The 10,717-nt window shown below is 35.1% G+C and overlaps 1 pseudogene; it reads right to left on the bottom strand.

The window, feature by feature from the left end:
- Positions 1-6,948: 6,948 nt before the first annotated feature.
- LOC149805229 (zinc finger protein 862-like) lies at positions 6,949-9,093 on the bottom strand (annotated as a pseudogene).
- Positions 9,094-10,717: the final 1,624 nt, after the last annotated feature.

Genomic DNA, 10,717 nt, shown 5'->3' with positions numbered 1-10,717 from the left:
TGGCCAATCGTAAGCATAGGTTCCTAAATTATCCAAAGATTTAGACAGCCTAGAATCTCTGAATGACGGTGCATATCAATTTCCCTTTGAAAAATGATAATTTGACATGGGTTTCTATCAAGCGATTATGGTTGGTAGCTCAAATGTTTAGTTTCTCAGGACAGCGTTGCAATGCCCTGATCAAATCTCGCTGAGTCGTAAATGCTAGCCTTTCAAGTTTTAACACTGACATGGAAGAGAAAAAATGAAAGGTCGAAGTGACCCTTCACAAAGACTTTTCTGGTTTAAATGGAATAAAATTTTAATGCTCAATGCGTTCAGCGTTAAGGTTCAATACAATGCGGAATTCGACACTTTACATTGACCTTGCCTAAAATCAAAAAACACAGTGTACCTGATCAGTACAATTTATATTGCAAACAATATAATATATAGTTAATATTTCAAATAACTATCAATGGACGTAAACACGTTTATTTGGGTCTGAGTTTAAAACATCAAATTTCCATTTGGAAGTTGATAAACTTGTTGACAACTGCTATTGCTGTACTTTAGATTTTTATATAATGGTGTTTACTTGATAAATTACTCATTATTGCATTAATATTTTGAAGTAGAATAAGTCTTGTTGTTTTGTTGAGCTTTTCGTTTGAGTGGATGATTTATTCCAATTATTATTCACTCTAATTACAAAGTACTCAATAATATTGATGGACTGGAACATTAATTTAGAATTATAGGGTTTTCAGACAATGACATTTTGGATTTTTCTATCGTGATCCACCACAAGACTGCCAGCACATCATCACAATCAAGGAAACTGGCACATTAACACATTCGAGACTACAGGTGCATCAACTCATTCAATATCGGAATCTATTTGGAATACCGACTTGAGATGAAACGTTGAAGACTTTTTGGGATACAATTCACAATGCTGTAAGTTCTGTTTAAGTTTTTCTTTATATTCCATGGAAATAAATTATTTGTTAAGTTTTGTTTTTAAATTTTGGTTTTCGTTCTTTTCTCTTACTTAGTTTAAGACCATGGAGTAGTAACATAGTGATAACCTTTTGGGAAAGTCTGCCAGTAGCTTCCCGTGGGTCAGTGGTTCATCTCTGGCACTTCCTCCATCAAACATACTGGCAGCCATGTATAGCCTATAATATGCCAGAAAATGGCATCAAATCGAACCAAAACCAAACCAAATATTACTTGGGGTTTTGTGGGAATAAAGATGGTATGTAACACAAGTTTCGATTCTAATGACAGCAGGTAAACTGTGAAATCTGCCTTAGCCATCCATATAAAGAACACCGGATCAAAGACGAAAACATCAATCTTCTTCCTTTATCGTTACACATTTAACATTTATTTATCGAACACAATTATATCGTCCCAGTGCACCTGAGTTTTCTACCGTTCTAATTTTAGTACGATTGGTGAATAGAGAACGGCAATGAAGTATCTTCGTTGTCCGTGTATATTATCCAGAAACATTGGAATAACCGAACTGGTTGAAATTTTTTTAGAATGTTTTTATTTTCGTTTAAAGATAACTGAATGAACTAAATTTTAGACAAGTTCAATACAATGAACAAAATAAACATAAATATATAGCTCAACCTGTGACAAGTTTTTCTAATGTTACAGCGAAGTAGCCGTATGCACTCGAAGCTTGTTTTTGGCACAGCTTATATATCGCCTTGACACGTATGACGCATTTGTCGGCTGAATCTTTTGTTAACTAATGAGCAGTGTCGATCTATGTATGGCAGGTATTATTTTGCAAGTCTGAATGCAAGAAGAATGTCGTTAAATTAGAAGGCACGCTGCATAAGGAAATACGTTCTGATGTGTCTGATTAAAGAGCAAGCACCGCAAAACGAAATAATAAATAAGCAGTCACAGATGTTTGGCAGATATCCATCTTCTAAAGGATTCTCCAAGTCAGTCTACGAACTCCTTTCAAATTTACTGTTTGTTTTGAAAACATTTTCGTTCTTTGTCTATTTTATTCGTCTAAAGTCTGAATTTCAAGGATAAATTTTTCTTTGCTAAATTTGAATTTGTATTCATTGTTCATTGCAGCCAATTTGGTATATAAATAAAATTTCATGTTATTTTGATGAAATCTACTTTCTCTATATGTCATGCATTTGGTAATGGATAGACGCCTATAAATGAATTGCGTTATTTTCATGTATTTAAACTAGTCAGACTTAACGTTAGTTTTCTTTAACAATATTGACAGGTCATTATGTTATTAATTGTTAGCTGTTTTTCTTATCCCATATATTATTTCTAATTCATTAAGGTGCTGCATACTCAAACTGTATGCATGTTTTTGGGAGTGTTTATGTCAGTGGTTTCTGCAAGAAGTCTATGATTGGTGCAAAGATATATGTTCATGTGAGGACTGGATAGTTTTCAAAAACGGTTCACGTCAAGAGAAGATCCGTTAACTTAATCGGAACAAAATTTTTCAGTATTTTACCTGCAGTGCTTTTTTTATATATCTGTCTGAAACAACAACAACAACAACAACAAAATATGTACTATATTGCTGGAGAAAGTCATAGATTAGACAGCAAAACACCAAGGATATGCACACTAGTATAAGAATCCAATATTTTTCAAAGTAAGTCGTTGAACATAAAATAAACCTTATTTGTGATTTTTTGTGTGCTGCAAAACAATATTTATGGCACAATAATTATGAAAGAAGGTAACCTTAGTGAATTTTTATTATTTAATTGTACAAAGCTTGCTCACGGCCATAACAAATCGCATCTCAATACGAAAATCAATCAAATAAAAAGCATATATATTCACTGACACCTTCAGAATGAGAAAGTAAATATGTTAACGGCCACAAAGTACCACTTTACATTGTTAAGCATCATAAAGCTATAGGTATATTGTACTAAATTCAAGCGTTTAGTAGAGTTGATTTCAATTCTATCGAACTTAACATAAAAGCGACGATGGATGATGACATTTTGTTAACAAGTTTGGACAATCCCAAAATGTGGTCATAGATGGTTGTGTTGTGTCGGTTAATAAAGTTCAAGGAAATAAAACTGTTATTTGTTGACTTCTGTAATAAAAAAGATATACATCAGAAGGGGTGCAGATTTGCATATTACTTTTAATAACGATAACACTGAAGAAAGCCGTTTCGGTCCTGGTTGAAAGACGATTATTATAGTACCTTACAGAACAAGGAACATGTTACAAAGTTGATGTTGGCAAGTCGTAAAGTTGTATTCGCTAAATTTACAGCATAAATTGAAGATTTCGTATATTTGAATAGGTCCATGTACAATAATTCGACTTAAACATAAATAATTTTACAGAAAAGAAAGTTCGATTTAAAACAGCATATGGTGATTCAGTACACGAAATAGCTGTCACACAGTCAACCATATAAATGGCAAATTTTGATATAATTCTGAAATAATTCATTTGTTTAAAAGGATGGATGAAACGTTGCTTGATGCTTCGAATAAAAATTACTATTATACAATTATTACATGACCGTGTTATGTACAGGTCTCTCTTCACCTCCCCAACTTCAATATTTCGTTCACATTTCTGGACATATAACCACTTTTTAAATGCTGGACATATAAAACTGTTTTAAATATTTTTGCTATTAATTTATATTTAACTAATTTGCATGTGTTTGTGAGTGATCTTTAAGATTTATACTTAGATATTTATCATATATTTGCCAAATGCCCACCTCCTAGTCAGGGTGGCTGTCATATTTTTGACGTACACCACATACCACTCCAAAGGGAAGGCCACATTTCATTACATTAAAATCATTACCTACACTCACAGATCCGACTCTCGACTTGTGAATTCTCTCATGCATTCAAATAATAAGGGTATTGTGTATGGGGAGGCTGTGCTGGGTCTGAGCTTGACAGGATTTATAAAGTTCAGAAACGAGCAGCACGTGTAATTTTGGATGCATCTGTTGATCATCCCTCAGGGGCATTATTTGCAGAACTCGGGTGGTTCACGGTGTATGAAGGGATGGACTTTCACAAGACAGTTCTTTGATATGAATGTCTGCATGGAACGGCACCAGAGTATCTTCAGGACTTATTCAGGCCTTTTTCAACACAATACCAGTTGAGATCAGTATCACATGGAAATCTTCTAGCACCAAAACCATGAACAGAGCAATTTAAAAAGACCTTCCAATACTCGGGTGCAGTTCTGTGAAACAAGCTTCCACTGCATGTAAAATCTGCTGAAAATGTTAGAGTGTTTGGGAGGAGATATCATGAGCATGTATGTGCTTCTAATACATAATGGAATTTGGTGTTTTGATACTACACATGTTAAAATAAACAGTAATTATTGCTATCTTCATATAATGTGCATTGTTATACTCTCCTTAAGAGGGCATCAAGGGAGAATAGTTTTTTGCTAATGAGTCACCCTCTATAAGTTAAGTATTATTATTATTGTTGTTGTTGTTGTTGTTATTATTATTATTATTATTATTATTATTCACAGTTCCTCGCAGCTGTTGTCCATAAGTCACACAATGCAAATTTGTTACTCATACATACATATATATATATATATATATATATATATATATATATATATATATATATATATATATATATATATATATATATATATATATATATATATATGCGCGCGCGTGTGTGTGTGTGTGGTGTACGAAATTCAAAGAACACATACATTTTCAGAATAAAGTATACTAGAGCGAAATTCATTCAGCCCGAAGACCTTGTACGGATGGTATGGCTGTTTGAATACTATTTTCCGACAAAGACTCTATTCGAATGGAACATCTTTTGCAGAAAATCGATTGCGCGGACCTAAACACTGGCAACAGTGCCTTTGAATCGGACTTATAATTACAATATTAAAAGGCGACTATTTCCACGAAAACATTTGGATAACGAACATTTATCGCATATCAACCCGCCTTTCCTTGCTTCCTTGATGTATTTATTTGTTATACTTTAGAGAGTTACCTAATTGCCCCCCCCCCCCAATATATAAATACTAGGAATGGAAAACTCCTTCTATTCCTTATCATCATGTGTATTATCATTTGCCTGTAAGTTCTGCATTCAAATGATTTTGCTTCTAGTGACTTGGTTTGAATTTTTCATTTGAATTACCTTTTAGATTAAAAATTATTTTAATAAATGACCTTAGCGTACTTTATTAATTTCTCGTATTTGTACTACTAGTTTTAAGAAAGGATGCCAGAAAGAATTCTCTTTGTACAAATTCATCATCTTCGTTCATGATAAAAGTTTATTCCAGAAACGTCCACTGATGGATGTGATTCTATCAACAACAAAAATGTAAGAAAGTTTTATTGTTTATTGAACTGCATAAATTGTTCCCCACCACAGTAATGTTCACAAAATTTCGCTGCGTTAGCTTAAAATGACATGATGTGAGGAACATGTTTCTACTAACGCGAAAGCAATAATCCGAGAATTTTTCGCTTGTAATGCTTGATAAAACCATTCATTTATCTTGTCAATGTTTAACACACAGTTCAGATAGAGCGGAAATTAAGATCGTCTGTCCATTAAACGAATTCGTATAATCTTAGAAATCGGAATCAGTCATATCGCTTAGCTAACATTTCGTCTCTCACTGACGCTATGTTTCTTTGCGGCTTTCTTTAAAATTTTAGTTCAGTTTTATTATACGTGGAAACAAACGTTATTCTTGATTTAATTTGAAATTGCTAATTTCGGCAGGACTTTAAAATCAAAGTTTGACAAGTTCAAAAAGATTTCGCACAGAACTATCGCCACAGCATGCACATCGTTGATATATGTTATCTTTACTGATACAAAACTGTTTCGGTGTTACCAATGTATGGTTCAAGAAAAGTTTGATGAATTGTATATTCATTTGTCACGCACGTCTTCTCGGCTGTCATTGTAATTTGATTGCCCTAAGATGCCCTAAGACATCTGCTATTTATGAGCGTGATGCATTTGTTTTACTGACATGTCGAGGGATTCAGTCAATCTTTAAAGTCGGTGTGAAATCTGATCAGAAAATGTTAAACTAAGTGTTGCCTTAAGAGTTGCTAGGGATATGACACTTTAACTTGGGTAAGAGTAACGGTTGTTGATAGTCCACATTCCGTCTTGTGGCGAAGAGCAGAAGAATTTCTCCTGGTGTAGTCCAAATGTAATACATATGATACTGATAACTGGTGTAGTCCAGATGTACTACATATTATATTTATAATTTGTGCTGTCCAGGTGTACGACATAGGATATTGATAACTCGTGCAGTACAGGTTTACGACATATGATTTTGATAACTGTTTTTTTCAAAGTGTACGACATATGATTTTGATAACTCGTGCAGTCCAGGTGTGCGACATATGATTTTGATAACTGGTGCAGTCCAGGTGTTCGACATATGATGCTGATAACGTGAGCACAATTTAAATATTTTTAGATAGTTGTCCTGTGATCACAGTAAAGTCCGTAACAGTTACTAACGGTTATGTAACCTATGTGAGAAGTGTAGATATTCTGAAAAACAAATATTATAAAGATGGTAAGGGATGTTTTGATATTTTTTTCATCAGAGTTTCCAATATATTCATGTAGTATAGAGGAACGGAGTTTGCACGCGGCCAAACCTTTCCCTCACGAGATGCTAACCTTTTCTCGACCTCTTTACTGTTACATGCATTTGGTAAAGAATGCATTTACTTGACAACATAGGTACACATTTATTTATTGCATATTGCATATCGCCATAATATGGTTCGAAACTAACTTTTATATTAACTAGTCAAGCGGACTAATAGGACAAAAGACATACTAGTCCGCAGCAAAATCCATTAGTCCTCAAAATACATGTACGTAACATAACAATAAAGATTCATATTATACACATTATAAATTATATTGATTTGCCATCAGTTTGTCCCAAATCAAAATCTTCTCCATCCGATTCGGAATAGTCCTCCATATACAGTGGTTTTCTTTGTCTCGGTCCACAAGAGTTCCATAAATATATAGCTGGCAGTGGATCATAATCAGCAATGTCTTCACTTAAGAAGTGAATAGTTAACAAGTCATTTAATACACTGCTGCGCAATCTGCATCTCCAATCAGATTTCGTCATTTTCACTGAATCCCCTCTCTGCATCCGCAGACGAGGCTGGAAGGGTCAACACAATATCCACCAGTGCAAGAATGTTAGTGTGACCTTCTTGAAATCTCATGTTAACATCACACCATTGTAAGTTCTCTACCTGATATCCACAGGCATAAATTAAACTTTTCAAGAGTTGCCACTCCTCTTCAACCTTGTCTGGATAGAAGCCTGCTATTGTCATGACTGGGGAAAAATGTTCCAGCAGAGTAGCAACATCCTCATCACCAAATCCAATATGATTTGAGTCTCTTGGCCATGAATGAAAATCTGCAAAATGTGTGGCTTTCAAAATATCACACCGCTGTTTGTCAAATCGGGCATCCAAGTGTTCTGCTAAACTGTTGATCATGTCTTCTCTAGCATGAAGTGATAACTGCACTAATGTTGGGGAACATTGTTCTTGTAGTACAAAACCATGAAATTCTTTTATAGGTCCATTACCAATATCTTGCAGAAACTTTTTTAACCTAGGTCCGTCTCTTAAGTTCAACTGTTCCAAGATACCAATAGTTGCAAGAACTCTCAGGTACACTTCAGACACCAAACAAGACTCATTTTGAAGAAACAATGACAACTTGGACAGTAAATTTATGACATCTGTCAAGAAGTGGGCATAATTAACAAGATGCAGATCTAGCAACATTTTTAGATAGCCAGCTGCTTTCCCAATAGCTTCAGGTCTTCTAGGTGAAGGCTGATCAGTTTTAGTCAACGTCTGGAGGTGGCTGACTATTGCTGGATATGATTTCCACAAATTGTCCAAAGCCCTCTGCCAATGTGCCAACCATCTAGTTCCACCAACACGAGTTGGGACTATCTTGGTGATTCCCAGTACCTCACATGCACCTAACAGATCACTTCTATTTAAAGGGCTATCCCGATAAAAATAGTAAAGTCCTGTTAACAGCTCCTCAACTTTTGCATGGATAGGCTTTTTTGCAATGGCAGCTTTGTAGGCCAATTTCAAACGATGAGCATGGCAATGTATTCCTACAAGACATTTCTGCGATTCTCTAAATCTAGCAATAACACCATTGTTTTTTCCAGTATTGACTGCAGCTCCATCAGAACCAAATCCTACAAGTTTACTCTTGTAATCTGGCATTGCAATTGATGCAAATGCATCATCAATAGCTCCTAAAATCCCATCAGCATTAGTTCGTGAAACTTCTGTCATACCCAAAAATGAAGTGCATATTTGCCCACCCATGGCAGTTCTCACATAAACAACTTCTTGTTCACGGAAGCCTTTATCAGAGAAACCATCAGTGATAATACTAACAAATGGTGCTGATTCAATCTTTTGTTCAAGTTTATTTCTTGCACACTGTGCAATAAATTCTGAAAACACTTGTGCTTCTTTGTCATCGAGATATGTTTAACCAACATCAATTCCCTTTTTGGCATCCAATTGGACCATCCACATATAATCGCTAAACGGCCTTCTCATTTTTACTAAGGCGTGTACATTCCTAAACAAAATTGACATTCTTCCAATAACTTTATCGTTTAGCGTCATGACGATTTTACTTGCAGATGACTGTCCTTTTGGTTTCGATAACTCTTGACTCGTGATCATGCATTTCTGTTGGATTTGCGATTTGGTTTCATGATATACTATTGTTTCCAAACGTAAATTGGAATATCCAACTACAAAGGAGCTTTTTTTTCATCCACCGTTTTTGAATGCTCTCTGCAGACGCTGGAAAACATGATATTTACTTCGGGGTTAAAGTTAAGCCACGGCCGACCGCATTTCTATTTCTCAAAAAAAGTTCGGTTCCTACTTTCTTTATCATGCTGATTGTCGCGTTCCCTTTTGTCCTCATTATTGTCAGTCTTCAGCCTTTTGGCTGGATTTTCCACACCTTCTACAAATCGCCACATTGTTCTCCTTGCTTTCTTTGTTTAACTATGATCCTGGTCAGTGCGACAATAACGCTTTGCACACCATTTGTAATGCTTAATATAAAGCGCATAGGTGATCTGGATTTACATACGGGAGTTACAACAAATTCAATAACTAAAATAGCAAGTTATTTGCCGGCATTTCTGTTATGAAATTCATTAAAAATATCAGGAAAGAAAACTTTAAAATAATTACATGCATTCATTTTTTTTTAGTCAGGCTGACTTGTATTGGAAAATATTTATTAGTCCGTGAGGAAAACTATTAGTCGAGGACGAACGGACGTATGTTAGTTTCGAACCCTGCATGATGATATTGTATTGTTCCTCACATGCGCCATACTCAGAAGCGTCGAAAAAATATGAATCATCGAAATAATGATGTACATGTAATTCATGAAAACTTTATTTCCTGTCACTTCAGAACCCATTTATGGAATTCTGATTTCAATGGACATGAGATATAATTGTTCTTTAATGTTCTGAGAAATACGTTATGATGCACCAGGAAGACGTGTTATAATTGAATTTTTGGGACACCCTATTGATCTACAGATCAGTTCTTCAGAGGGCTAAAAATGCACATGCCATGAATGATAAATGCAGTTTAATTGTGTGCAATATGCAGTGAGAGAGAGACAGACAGAAAGAGACAGAGAGACACAGAGAGAGAGAGACAGAAAGAGAGAAGAGCGTTCGTTAAAAGTATTCGTTTCTTTGTCTTAAATATTTGTCATGACGGGCTTAAAAACGAAATGATTAATTGGCACCCATGGCATGAGATGGACAATTGAAGCAATTAATAACCATTTGCTGAAGATTCAGCTTTAATTCCAGGTCCTGGTGTCAGCAGCATAGCCAAATGAATCCAATCCTGGACAATGTATGCCCCAGACCAATGCACCGTATGATTCTGTGGTGACAAGGATAAATTGCAGGGTAATAAATGGGTTTAATGCAGAGATCATTTTCCAAACGGTGTGAACATGGAATTTCACTCTGACAAATTATCTAGCTTTTAAGTTAAGAACACTTCAGCCCTTATAATATGATCTGTCAGAATACCGGTGGGAATAAGAATTCTTACACGTCGAGAAATGGTTGGTATGCAATTTTTCAGCCGGTTGTTAGGGATGAATTGAGACGACGTCTTAATTTTGTAGTAAACTCAAAGGCACCGGCGATTACAGAATCTATTTTTGTACAGTTGTATAAAATATGAATATTAGTGCCCATTAAATACTCTGACACAACATAAAACTTCGGTATTTGTAAAAGTTACTAATTGCATTTGAGTATTTGAATTATATGAAATGCAGACATAAGAAGGGCTTTCATTAGTTCTGCTTTTCTGAGTTTGCCATTATAGTCAGATAATGGTCACACGAGGTACCAAACCATTAAATATAATTATAAACAGACCTTACCCGCAATGGGAGAGATCGTAGTAGTTTGGGATTCACGAATGTCGTTCAAAAAGCGAGTTCTGTACATACCTCAATGCACACAGTTTATCTATTTACAATCCAAACTCATCGGGTTTATTTTTAAAAAAATAGTTTTACTTATGTAGACTTATCAAACAACAGGAGACAAATTTTTT

This window comes from Sinohyriopsis cumingii, chromosome 2, assembly GCF_028554795.1.
Source record: "Sinohyriopsis cumingii isolate HCF-2022 chromosome 2, ASM2855479v2, whole genome shotgun sequence".
In the NCBI taxonomy this organism is placed as follows: domain Eukaryota; kingdom Metazoa; phylum Mollusca; class Bivalvia; order Unionida; family Unionidae; genus Sinohyriopsis; species Sinohyriopsis cumingii.
The sequence above is the reverse complement of the archived record's forward strand: the minus strand, read 5'-3'. Positions and strand labels throughout refer to the sequence as shown.